At 41.8% G+C, this 14,066-nt stretch overlaps 1 protein-coding gene across 1 annotated transcript in view; it reads left to right on the top strand.

Annotated features, from left to right (window-relative positions):
- The first annotated feature begins 2,844 nt into the window (after positions 1 to 2,844).
- Positions 2,845 to 14,066, top strand: part of LOC126365758 (probable G-protein coupled receptor 139) — a 1,098,473-nt gene continuing 1,087,251 nt past the window's right edge. Inside the window, exon 1 of the mRNA XM_050008257.1 lies at positions 2,845 to 2,939. The gene's annotated coding sequence lies outside the window, so the exon portion shown is untranslated. The remainder of the gene's footprint in view (positions 2,940 to 14,066) is intronic.

Below are 14,066 nucleotides of genomic sequence, written 5' to 3'. Positions count from 1 at the left end.
CGCATCTGGAGGGAACGTGGAACACGATTTCGAGACCCAAACACTGTCGAAAGAGACAGATGTCGAGGAGAATTCCTAATGGTGTGGGAAGGGATTATGTTGACCACTAGAACATACCTTCACGAAATTGTACTCGTGAATCGGCAAGGTTTAACTACTGTCAGATATCGTGGCGAGGTCTTGGAATCTCATTTGCGGTTGTTGCGATGTGCTAGGAGTCCAGACTTCGTACTCACGAACGATAATACTCGACCTGATAGAGAACGGATGGTTGATGGTTCCTTGGAAACGTAAGATATTGCACGCATGGCGCGGCCTGCTTGCTCTCACGATCTGAATGGCTTTGAGCATGTCTGAGATGCACTAGGGGAAGAGGTTGCGTCACATCAGCATCCACCAACCACTCTCCATGACCTGCCAGCAACGCTGCAGTAAGAATGGGCGTTATTGCCTCAAAATGAGATTGATGACATCATTCACAGCATGCCCTGTCGTCGTCGGGTCCGTGTTGCTGCCAGAGGCGTAAACACACCATTCTGAGCACATTAACCAGTCGTAGGAATGTGTGTGTGGAGATCGTTAAGTTGAAAAATACGAACAATTTTGTCTACCGTTATGCATGTTCTAATTGTTTATGTTCTGTATGCTTTACATTGTTTCTACTTTACTCACCTGTTAATACTCTTTGTGGCATAATAAACGCAACCTTGCACAATTTCTGTTTGTTTCTTTAATTTTGGACACCAGCATACAGGATGGTCCATTGATCGTGACCGGGCCAAATATCTCACGAAATAAGCATCAAACAAAAAAACTACAAAGAACGAAACTTGTCTAGCTCGAAGGGGCAAACAAGATGGCGCTATGGTTGGCCCGATAGATGGCGCTGCCATAGGTCAAACGGATATCAACTGCGTTTTTTTCAAATAGAAATCCCCATTTTTTATTACATATTCGTGTAGTACGAAAAGAAATACGAATGTTTTAGTTGGACCACTTTTTTCACTTTGTGATGTAATGGCCACAAACATATGGCTCACAATTTTAGACGAACGTTGATAACAGGTAGATTTTTTAAATTAAAATACAGAAAGTAGGTAGGTTTGAACATTTTATTTCGGTTGCTCTAACGTGACACATGTACCATTGTGAAATTATCATTTCTGAGAACGCATGCTGTTGTAGCGGGATTACATGTAAATATCACATTAATGCAATAAATGCTCAAAATGATGTCCGTCAACCTCAATGCATTTGGCAATACGTGTAACGACATTCCTCTCAACAGTGGGTAGTTCGCCTTCCGTAATGTTCGCACATGCATTGACAATGCGCTGACGCATGTTGTCAGGCGTTGTCGGTGGATCACAATAGCAAATATCCTTCAACTTTCCCCACAGAAAGAAATCCGGGGACGTCAGATCCGGTGAACGTGCGGGCCATGGTATGGTGCTTCGATGACCAATCCATTTGCTACTCAATCCATTCGCTATTCAATACCGCTTCAACTGCACGCGAGCTATGTGACGGACATCCATCATGTTGGAAGTACATCGCCGTTCTGTCATGCAATGAAACATCTTGTAGTAACATCGGTAGAACACTACGTAGAAAATCAGCATACATTGGACCATTTAGATTGCCAACGATAAAGCGGGGGCCAACTATCTTCCTCCCATAATTCCGCACCATACATTAACCCGCCATGGTCGCTGATGTTCCACTAGGCAGCCATCGTAGATCTTCCGTTGCCCAATAATGTATATTATATTGGTTTACGTTACCGCTGTTGGTGAATGACGCTTCGTCGCTAAATAGAACGCGTGCAAAAAAATCTGTCATCGTCCTGTAATTTCTCTTGTGCCCAGTGGCAGAAATGTACACGACGTTCCTGGTGCATATAAATATGGTACGGATACAAACGATGTTGTAGCATTCTCAACACCGACGTTTTTGAGATTCCCGATTCTCGCTCAATTTGTTTGCTACTGATGTAGGGATTAGCTGCGACAGCAGCTAAAACACCTACTTGGACATCATCATTTGTAGCAGGTCGTGGATGACATTTCACACAAGGCTGAACACGTTCTGTTTCCTTAAATAACGTAACTATCCGGCGAACGGTGCGAACACTTTGATGATGTCGTCCAGGATACCGAACAGCATACATAGCACACGCCCGTTGGGCATTTTGGTCACAATAGCCATACATCAACACGATATGGACCTTTTCCGCAATCGGTAAACGGTCCATTTTAACACGGTAATGTATCACGAAGCAAATACCGTCCCTACTGGCGGAAGGTTACGTGATACCACGTACTTATGCGTTTCGTTTGTGACTATTACAGCGCCATCTACCACAAAGCGAAAAAAAGTGGTCTATCTGAAACATTCATATTTCTTTACGTACTACACGAATATGTAATAAATATGGGGGGTTCCTATTTTAAAAGCGCAGTTGATATCGGTTTGACCTATGGCAGCGCCAACTATAGCGCCATCTGCTTTCCCCCTTCAAGCTAGACGTGTTTTGTTCTTTGTAGTTTTTTTCGTTTGACGCTTATTTCGTGAGATATTTGGCCCGGTCACTATCCACGAACCACCCTGTATATGCTTCTTCACACACACAGATCTTTCTCACTTTACTCATCAGCCAGTATATGCCAGCGCTAGGTGGTGAGTTAGAGTTGGGTGGCAGGTGCCGGGGTGCGGTGGTCCACCGGTGCGGACGCTGGCGCCTCACTTCGCTCCGGCTCGCACGGCGCTCCGCCCCTCCCCGGCCGGGCGTCTGCGTCCACGGCGGCGGCGGCGGCGGCGGCGGAGGCGGCGTCGGCCACTCAGTCGTGGTGGGACCGCGCCGCCGGCAGCACCGACGCTGCGACTCGCGACGACACGACGACACGCAGCTGGCGACGCCGCGCGCCTCCCGTACACAGGTAACCGCTCCCCACTCCCTACCCCTCAGCCCGTCTGACGACACCCACATGTAGCTCACACCACAACGTAGCACCCCAGGATTTCAAACGTCACGCAGAAAGCTGCACCTATCTACGTGATTACTCTGCAGTTCGCACTTAATGTGCCTGCGAGAGAGTTCATCGAAACGCTTTCAGACTTTTTCGCTACCGTTCCACTCTCGAACAGCACGTGTGAAAAACGAACACTGCAATCTTTCCGTGCGAACTTTGATTTTTCCCCCTGCGTATAAACTGAAGGGCAGCAGGTTTTGTATTGTCGCGAAATAGAGGAGAGAGTGTCACTGAAATTATACAGGATTTGGGATGGACATCATTAAAACAATGGCGTTTTTCGTTGCGGAGCAATCTTCTCACTGAATTCCAATCACCAGCTTTCTCTTCCGAAGGCGAAAATATTTTGACACCGATCTACATAGGGAGAAACGATCACCACGATCAAACAAGGGAAATCAGAGCTCGTACAGAAAGATAGCAGTTACTTCTTTGCGAGCGCTATACGAGATTGTAATAATAGAGAATTGTGATGGTGGTTCGATGAACCGTCTGCCAGACAAATGTGATTTGCAGAGTATCCATGTAGATGCAGATGAAGACGACAAGTCTGTAAACGAGTCCGTGACCATGTTACAGAGCTTTATATGTAAAACTGCGCGTTGATCATATAGGTTGCATGGTTCACAATTACCGATTTCGGCTATTGCTTCCTTCAAATCTGCTAAAAACAGAAAACCGTGGTTTTACTAACTAGTTTCAGTTAGCTGAGGCAAGTCTACAAAAAAGATCGGAATACATAAATAACAAACAAAAACACTAGCATAATCAACAGTTATGCATAGCAGCCACACATACCAAAAACAAGTATACTGCTATAAGTACAAAGTCAATATCTTTAGACCTAGGGGCATCCTAAATACTGGTAAAGGCCTCCGAGCGTTCTGTACTTATACAAACAACTGTGGCAAGCAGAGGTCACTAATGTTACGGCACATGAGTAACCAGTTTTGTAAATTCAGTAGCTAAAAATGCAATATACATAGTCATTAACTAAGATTATTTCACACGGCAAAATTAGTGTCTGACAATAAAACATAAATCTACGTGCAATATGAGGGAAATAAAATACATACTTAAAATCTACATTAAACATATAGAGAGTAATAATATAAAGCTCCTAGCATGGCGACGTATTCCTAGGTTTTTTTGTAGATTCAGCGTCAGGTAATTCAATCTAGTTTCTCACATTATTGTTTTGTATTTGTAACAGATATGAAGATGGCATAGCGTAAACCGTTAATTGTGAACTGTATACCTTACTCGATCAAGACGGACCTCTCCAAATAAAAGTTTCTTGTGGAAATGCTAATCAAAATATTATTGCATTCAGAGACAGTTTGTGATTGAAGTTCCTTGAAAAGATATCACAGCAACGAGAAACTCCTTTGTTGTAATGATTGCCACCCCTATTCGCGTATCATATCCCCTTTTTCGTAACAATACAAAACGCACTGCCCTTATTTCAATTTTTTCGATGTCCTCCGACAATCCTGTCGGTTAGAATCCCATAATAGGCAGAACTACGCCATAGGACGAAGAAGCGTACTGTAGTAGACATGTTGCATCTTCTAAGTGTTCTGCCAATGAACAGATGTATCGTTCTTCTTTCTTCCTCACAGCATTATCTTTGTGATCGTTCAGTTTAAATTGTTCGTAACTGTAAGCTTTAGGAATTTACTTGTACAGCCAGCATTTAAATTTGTATTATTTGTTGCTTAAACGAAATTTAACGAATATTTTTTACTACTGATGTGGATTACCCTACCCTTCTTCTTTTTCAAGGCAAATTACCACTTTTCGCATCATACAGTTACCTTGTCTAAACCATTTTGCAAGTGGTTTTGATCTTCTGATGACTTCAGTAGTCGGTAAAGAACAGCATCATCCGCAAATAATCTAAGAGCGCGGCTCAGATCGTGTCCTAAACAGTTCAATAGATCAGGGAACAGCAAAGGGCCTATAACACTTCCTTCGGGAACGCCAGGTATAACTTTTGTTTTATTCGATGACTTTTGTCAGCTACTACCAACTGTGACCCTTCAACCAGAAAATCACGAAACCATACACCCAACTGCGACGATATTCTATAGTTACGCAATTTATTTACTTACAGAAATAGCAATTCCTTGTAACTGTACTAGTTTTGTATGCGTTTACGTACTGCTTAACGTTTTTTTTGTTTCCTTGTCCTCCAAGCCCTACATTTCTAAACCAGTAGAAGTAAATTACGAAATAATTAACTTGAATATCCGAAATGTGTATCAGTTGCATATCTTTGTGTCCGATTTCTCATTCCCTGTTGTCGCAGCAGAGTATTGATTCTGAAATAGGTTAATTACAATGTGGAGGTCTTTGTCATCTACCTTTATTATAGTATCAGGAAAAAGCTTTGTAGTAATGTGCCATAGGCAGACAGGATCGTTTGAATCAAATATTGCTTGTCGTCAGTGTCGGCTTTTATACAGGGTGTTACAAAAAGGTACGGCCAAACTTTCAGGAAACATTCCTTACTAACAAAGAAAGAAAATATGTTATGTCGACATGTGTCCGGAAATGCTTACTTTCCATGTTAGATCTCATTTTATTACTTCTCTTCAAACCACATTGATCATGGAATGGAAACACACAGCAACAGAACGTACCAGCGTGACTTCAAACACTTTGTTACAGGAAATGTTCAAAATGTCCTCCGTTAGCGAGGATACATGCATCCACCCTCCGTTGCATGGAATCCCCGATGTGCTGATGCAGCCCTGGAGAATGGCGTATTGTATCACAGTCGTCCACAATACGAGCACGAGGAGTCTCTACATTCGGTACCGGGGTTTAGTAGACAAGAGCTTTCAAATGCCCTCATAAATGAAAGTCAAGAGCGTTGAGGTCAGGAGAGCGTGGAGGCCACGGGATTGGTCCGCCTCTACCAATCCATCGGTCACCGAATCTGTTGTTGAGAAGCGTACGAACACTTCGACTGAAATGTGCAGGAGCTCCATCGTGCATGAACCACATGTTGAGTCGTACTTGTAAAGGCACATGTTCTAGCAGCACAGGTAGAGTATCACATATGAAATCATGATAACGTGCCCCATTGAGCGTAGGTGGAAGAAACTACAATGAGCTCTAACATGGAAATTAAGCGTTTCCGGACACATGTCCACATAACATTTTTCTTTATTTGTGTGTGAGGAATGTTTCGTGCAAGTTTGGCCGTACCTTTTTGTAACACCCTGTATAGAAATCGGTCACGTGGTTAGGATTCACAAATTATGATTCACTTCTTAGTATATCTAGCTCTGTGCTATTATTCTTGTGACGATTGTTGTCTGAAGACGTACTTCGCCCGAAATCGGTAGTCAGTTTGTTGATAAAAGTAGCTTATGACGAGAAAAACAAAACGCCAGAGAAATTTTTCTTAGCAACAATATAGAGATATTTAAAAAAAAATTGTAAGCTGTCTAGACGTAACTAATTATCTCTTTACTTGTTCTGGAGATTTTTCCTTTTTTCCTCTTTAATGCGAATTGGAAGTCGTAATTGCAGTTTCCTTTCAACCATTTTTGGTTATTCACGCCTTCACCACAAGCACTGTTATAATTTGAGTATCCATCTGTTTCCCTTGTATAATATTCAGCCGCGATTTTCTATCTGCGTTCACAAAGTGAAAATAAGAATGGTATCAGAACATGTAAAAAAGAAATTGTTTGAAAATTAGGGAAATAATGTTCACATTGCAGCATGCATACGGTGCTTTTGAGTATTACACATTCCTGATGATATGGGTTCAATTCAATTTCTGTCTTTAAAAATAACGTTGTTATACTTAAAAACGACAGGAAATTCATTAAAATTACGTTTCACAAATTCCGTTCTGTGGGAGCTTGATTGCGTGCGAAATGGTGACAAAATTAACTTTTGTGATGCACTAATTTTAACTAAACTCATCTGACGATGCAGATACGGTTCTTCAAAACGAGTCGTGGAAATGTAAAATAAAAGAAACCAGTTTCAACATTTGTGTATTTCTGATGATATTCGTAGCAGTCCAATTAGCCTCTGCATAGCATGTTTGCTCATGTGATAGTAGTTTGTTTAGTCAAGGAAATGAGGATACTGCTCACTAATTTTTGTTGATATGAACGCTTAGAACCATCGTTCACAACATTCAATCTACACTGGTGGAGATTACTGGCATTTCCTGAAAAGGTTCGCCTGCTGCATGGATTGGCAGAGTGTGACGTATTTTACTACAACGATGTGATAATAAAGGAGACGAAATGAAATAAAAGTGCTGAGAAGTCAAAATAAACAGTGCATCAAAAATAAGATATCGTTCCTGACCTATCCCAGACTCCGATGCAGCACTAAAAATTGGGTAACGTGGCGTTCAAAGAGCTCAGAGCGCTCATGTATTTACTGACTTAACTTTACCCGCTCACAGCGTAACTCAAAATTCTATTGTAGTAGAAATAACGGAAAAAACGTAGTCTATCGATTACTTCTGGCTGTGATTAATACCGACATAGAAACGAAACCTCGAAACCGAGACACTGCTGAAAGTACCCTACGTATCTGATCATACATTTTAATACCTTGAACTCTAAGGCTCTCTGTAATTGTACGGAATCACTAAACCAACACTAAAAAAAAAAAAAAAAAAAAATCCCGCCCCCTCACCCCTCCATCTCTCTCTCTCTCTCTCTCTCTCTCTCTCTCTCTCTCTCTCTCTCTCTCTCTCTCACACACACACACACACACACAACGCGAAACTGTGCAATTTTTATTTCTGTAGGGTAGCAAGGAGATATCTTTCCTGTCTTTATCTTTTATTTTGTTAAAAGAAACTCGTATAACCTATCATACATTAAAAATAAATGAATGTATGAGTGCTTAGCGAGACAATATAATAAAATTGCTACAATACGCACTTTTCTGCAACATGCGAAACCAGATAAATGTACGTTTTGTGGAATGTTGACTACGGATGTGTCTAAGTGTACCAACTGAACATTTTATAAAAGAATGTAATTGTGAAATAACTTTCTTACTCATAGTTACAAGTATTACGAACGGAATCCAATTGATCTTGTTTCGTTTTGTTCCATCACACAACGTTTGATTTGTTGTTTCTGATGTGAGAATGCTTGTATCGGTTTTCACCAAGGTTACATTTAGCTAATATCTGTTGTTCGGCAGAAATTTTAATCGTACAGTAATTACCGCATATTTATCCTCAATGTACTCTTGATTGAACATTTGTAGTATGCCATAGCTTTTTCTTCTTCACCGTGTCTAGGTACATTGCACTTAATCTTTGCAGCTGCGCCGTGTGTTATGTGTTTTTCAATTAAATTGTTATATTAATTTTAATCACTCATTAACCTACTTTAACATTAATTTGTGACACGCGAAACCAGTCGTGTTTGTCCTCTACGTGATCTGTCATGCAAACGAAACTTCTCTCTCGATATGTTATTTTTACTACCTGTTGACGCGTACTTAATTCAGGACGTTAATGCAGTAATTCATTAGTTACAGTGCTAAACAACAGTAAGGATAGCCAATAACGAAATTTGATTTAACGTGTCTAAATAGTATAGTAGGAAGAATAAATAATAAATTGATTTGCGGGTTCCCACTGTGCGAAATTTACTACTCAGAGCTGCCACCTCTGGCAGCAACAATGGCTCTAATCCGGCTGGCCATCGAGTCGAAGTGAGCTTGGGTGCCAGAAGTGGGTGCATCGTTGCGTTCTGTTTGCGCTCCACGCCAGAGTTAATCAGTCGTGTAGTTTCTAAGCAGCCGATAAACAGATGTTTTCAGGAGAGTCGGCGATCCGGAGAACGCGCTGGGCAGGTCCACAGGCGATCACCTTCAGTATCAAGATAAGTCGGGACCAGTGTTGCCAACAGTTAAAGTGAGCTCCCCACCAGTTACAAATGCAAAAACCACAATAAAACCACCAACAAAAATGCCCCTACTTTCATTATCGCTAAAATTTCTACCAAATTTTATAAAAAATTATTATGGAAGAAAACAATAAGTATATTAGTAATTAGTTTCCTTTATTATTAGGTAATAAAATACACACAACCTTTAAATGAACATACAATAAATAAATCAGCAAGTCAAGGTCAGGAACATACAAAAAGTTCTATAACAACAGCTAATTATTTAAATGAATTAGTTTTCTTCTTTTTTCATAGTGCTCAGAGCCATTTGAATCATTTTTGAAAAACTTCTGAGGTCATCAGTACCCTAGAACTTAGAACTACTTAAACCTAACTAACCTAAGGACATCACACACATCCATGCCCCAGGCAGGATACGAACCTGCGACCGTAGCAGTCGCGCGGTTCAATCATTTTTGCCTGCATCATCATCATCATCGTCGGTTTCCGATTGATACGATTCTTTGGCACCGATTTGTTTTACAACGCTTATTGGAATTTCATATCCGTTGCAGCATTTACCTTCCAGCCTCAAACCACATCGTATTCTTAATGTAGCTGTTAAAAGATTTACCTTCATTCTATTCCTCTGGTTGTTTTTTATTACATTCATACTGCTAAATAGTCTCTCAACATTGGCACTGAAATGAGGCAGTGTTAGGAAAGTAATCGCAAAAGTCGCTAATTCCTCAAGTGTGGATTCCGCTTGAGAATCTTTGTAGTGCAATACTTCATTCTACTTTTTTTTGTATCTTTGGTCTCGATCCAGTTTAACAAGTGAATTTGTCGCCATTGACCATCCATTATTGCTATAAATTCTAGTTTACTGAACTGAACCGTTCTATCAATTAGATTTTCTTTGTTGTGATTAAGTGCTTGTTCAACACTTATTCTGGAAATCTTTCTCCATCAACGTCAAATGTTCTGGTAACCGTTTTTTTTCTTCATTCAGACTTACTATAAATGTTATGCACCGATTACGCAACATTTCTTCGTCTTCCCGTGGCAATCCTTTTTCTCTCATTTCAAGCAGCTGCTTTACAAAGCGGAATCCCAGTTAACATTTTCGATCGAAGAAGTCACGAATATTTTGAGTAAAAATATTAACTTTATTTACAGGAAATCTAACTTTGTTGAAAAGCATATCTATCAGGTTGGTCAACTCATCAAAGCGTTTGGTGTTATCTGTGTCTTTCGACTCGAACATTTTATTGACTCTGTTTATTTCAGTTAATATTGTACATGAAAATGAAATATATACGTAATTAATCTCTTTCGCATACGTAGTGTGCAATTACTCCGCCACGTTGCACCTATAGCGCACATTAGCTACGGAAAAATGTGCTTTTAGCTCTGACCATTGCATGTATATTCTTGACACAGCGGTTTCTATTGATAACCATCTTGTATGGCACGCTTGAACTATTTTTAAGGGTCTCTGTCCATCGTTGATGGTTTTGTATAGCTCCTTATAAAGAAATTGTCTGGAAGAAGAGCGACTAAACCAATCATATGCCTCTTTAATTAAAAACTCCAAATATTTCATGAATGTGATTAATTACCTCTCCCAAATGGTTGGCTACACGTTTACTAGTATGCATAGCTGTGAATAATGCAAGTCTTGCATCTTCCTTTTTCTCCAATGGGCTCTGACTTAAAAGCAATTTTAGGCTGCATAGTTACAACCTGCAACAATTTACTTAGAGTAATCAAAGTTGTTAAAGAGATCAATGAATGACTAATCAATTAACAAAACGTTTCTTGCCTTTTTATTTTGTAGATGCTTCTTTGACATCCCATGAGACTCAAATCTCCAAAGTGACTTCTTAAAACTGTACCACAAAATTTGCACTTCGCTACCTAGCCCGTGGTACTTTCGATAACTTGAAGCCAATCTTTTGAATGTGGTCTTGAATCCAGGAATCCCGAAAATCTGCGTACATTGTAGTTTCGGCGTAGTTATACACGTATGAAGTTGTGAAATAATACCATACAATGAGAGTCACAATTGTATAGCGCACTCCACGAACGACGCCACTTTTTCTGAGCATCTGACGTGTTGTTTGAAAGCGGTTGCTCCACTCCCCGCACGTGCGCAAGCCACCTCCACTCGTGAGATGAACCACAACTAGGTGCTACTAAATACTGTTCATACTACAGGGAATCCCGGCATCTAGTCTATCGAGTGTGATGGTTCGTTTGATGTCACATCGTAATGCATCAGAGTTGTTCTCACAGTTCTGGACACGAAGGGAACAGGCGGTCTTGCGTTATCTTGCGGAAAGATCACGTCACAGATACCTCGAAGATAGGGTACAATCACTGGCCTTCTCGTCGAAAATGTAACAGCTGTTATCTAAATTACCGGTTACGTGAACCAGAGGCGTTCGCGTTGCGGACCCTACAGTGCCTCGTACCATTATGCCAGTTGCTGACATAGACGAATGCAATCTGGCAATGTTTGTTTTCCTCTGAGCCTCTACACACGGGTTCATTCATCTTGCTCATTACACTACTGGCCATCAAAATTGCTACATCAAAAAGAAATGCAGATGATAAACAGGCATTCATTGGACAAATATATTATACTAGAACTGAAATGAGATTACATTTTCACGAAATTTGGGTGCATAGATCCTGAGAAACCAGTAACCAGAACAACGACCTCTGCCCGTAATAACGGCCTTGATACGCCTGGGCATTGAGTCAAACAGAGCTTGGATGGCGTATACAGATACAGCTGCCCATGCATCTTCAACACGATACCATAGTTCATCAAGAGTAGTGACTGGCGTATTGTGACGAGCCAATTGCTCGGCCACCGTTGACCAGACGTTTTCAATTGGTGAGAGATCTGGAGAATGTGCTGGCCACGGCAGCAGTGGAACATTTTTTGTGTCCAGAAAGGCCTGTACAGGACCTGCAACATGTGGTCGTGCATTATCCTGCTGAAATGAAGAGTAGATCACGGGTCGTAATACATCTGAAATGTAACCTCCACTGTTCAAAGGGCCGTCAATGCGAAGAAGAAGTGACCGAGACATGTAACCAATGGCACCTTATACCATCACGCCGGGTGATACGCCAGTGGCGATGACGAATACACGCTTCCAATGTGTGTTCACCGCGATGTCGCCAAACACGGACGCGACCATCATGATACTGTAAACAGAACCTGGATTCATCCGAAAAACTGACGTGTTGCCATTCGTGCACCCAGGTTCATCGTTGAGTACACCATCGCAGGCGCTCTTGTCTGTGATGCAGCGTCAAGGGTAACCGCAGCCATGGTCTCCGAGATGATAGTCCATGCTGCTGCAAACGTCGTCGAACTGTTGGTGCAGATGGTTGTTGTCTTACAAACGTCCTCATCTGTTGACTCAGGGATCGAGACGTGGCTGCACGTTTCGTTACAGCCATGCTAATAAGATGCCTGTCATCTCGACTGCTAGAGATACGAGGCCGTTGGGATCCATCACGGCGTTCCGTGTTACCCTCCTGAACCCACCGATCCCATATTCTGCTAGCAGTCATTGGATCGCGACCAACATGAGCAGCAATGTCGCGCGATACGATAAACCGCAATCGCGATAGGCTACAATCCGACCTTGACCTTTATCAAAGTCGGAAAAGTGACGGTACGCATTTCTCCTCCTTACACGAGACATCAGAACAACGTTTCACCAGGCAACGCCGGTCAACTGCTGTTTGCGTATGAGAAGTCGGTTGGAAACTTTCCTCATGTGAGCACGTTGTAGGTGTCGCCACTGGCGCCAGCCTTGTGTGAATGCTCTGAAAAGCTAATTATTTGCATATCACAGCATCTTCTTCCTGTCGGTTAAATTTCGTGTCTGTAGCACGTCATCTTCGTGGTGTAGCAATTTTAATGTCCAGTAGTGTCCTTAGAACGGGGACTCTTCGGCAAAGACAAAGTGGCGCCTGTCCAGTTTCTGGTATTGTTGCTGGGCGCATCATTGTCAACGCGCCTTTCTTTACTACCTCGTCAAGGGAACTTCGTGGTCGCCGTGCTGACAGAGGTACTCCAGACGTCGCTGCATCGACCTTGTGCATCCTTATCTAGCTGCAAACAGTGTATCTGTCCTCTTTGGCGGTAGTCGTGTGAAATCACTGTGAACCTATACAGCGTTGGTTATGGTTCTCTTGAATTCATCGTTTACATATTCGTACGACAGTCGTTAGATTCCTACCAATGCAAGCACAAATATCGTGTAACGATAAACCAGTCTCGACAGTCATGATCCTGTCTCAGTCTAATTACTGCTCGAGATGGCAGACATATCTCTTTCATACAGGAGGCATAAAACGCTCTTCTCAAAAACAGGCAACGTTCAAATCCAATTTCTGAATCAGACTGTCGCGTTTCCTTCCTTGTATACAGAATGTAAGTGACCTTACTTCTACCTTTTCGTGCAACTGCTCTCAAATAATAATTTTCGTATCTAAGCTTTTAGTACACTTCTCGCCGATTTGACATCTTTGTGTTGCAATTTTCATGGTCAACAGTGAAGACTTGTTACGTTCAGTGTAAAAGATATTGAGAGAAGCAGATTATGTTAACTTCATAAGAAGTGGCAACTGAATATTTATACATCCTTTCCTCAAAAACTTCAGAGTTACACCAGTTTGAAACTTGCCATACTGGACACATGGATGGGCGTATCACTGTGTAGAGGTGCGCACACCACGTGAGTAAAGGGTTTCAGTGGTGGATCTTAACTTTCTGGCTTGTCTCAATTACAACACTCAAAATAATACAGGGTGACTAGAAATTCCCGTTGCAAACTTCTAGGACTGATAGAGCGAGAGCGTACCGTTTTCGTGGCGCAGCACATGTCTGTAGCGCGACCAATTTTACAAGTAATTGATTAGCATGACCCATAGAACTCTTGTTTTACGGTTCCACTTATTAATACCCCAAGAAATTACTCGTGCACTCGTTGATGGGTTCTCTTCAATATGATGCAGTGCGATCTCTTCTAACTCGGGTTTGCTGCGTTTCGCCGGCCGGTTTGGCCGTGCGGTTCTAGGCGCTACAGTCTGGAACGGAGCGACCGCTACGGTC

The sequence above is a fragment of the Schistocerca gregaria genome, chromosome 4 (assembly GCF_023897955.1).
Source record: "Schistocerca gregaria isolate iqSchGreg1 chromosome 4, iqSchGreg1.2, whole genome shotgun sequence".
Taxonomy (NCBI): Eukaryota; Metazoa; Arthropoda; class Insecta; order Orthoptera; family Acrididae; genus Schistocerca; species Schistocerca gregaria.
This window is presented reverse-complemented; position numbering and strand designations above follow the sequence as displayed.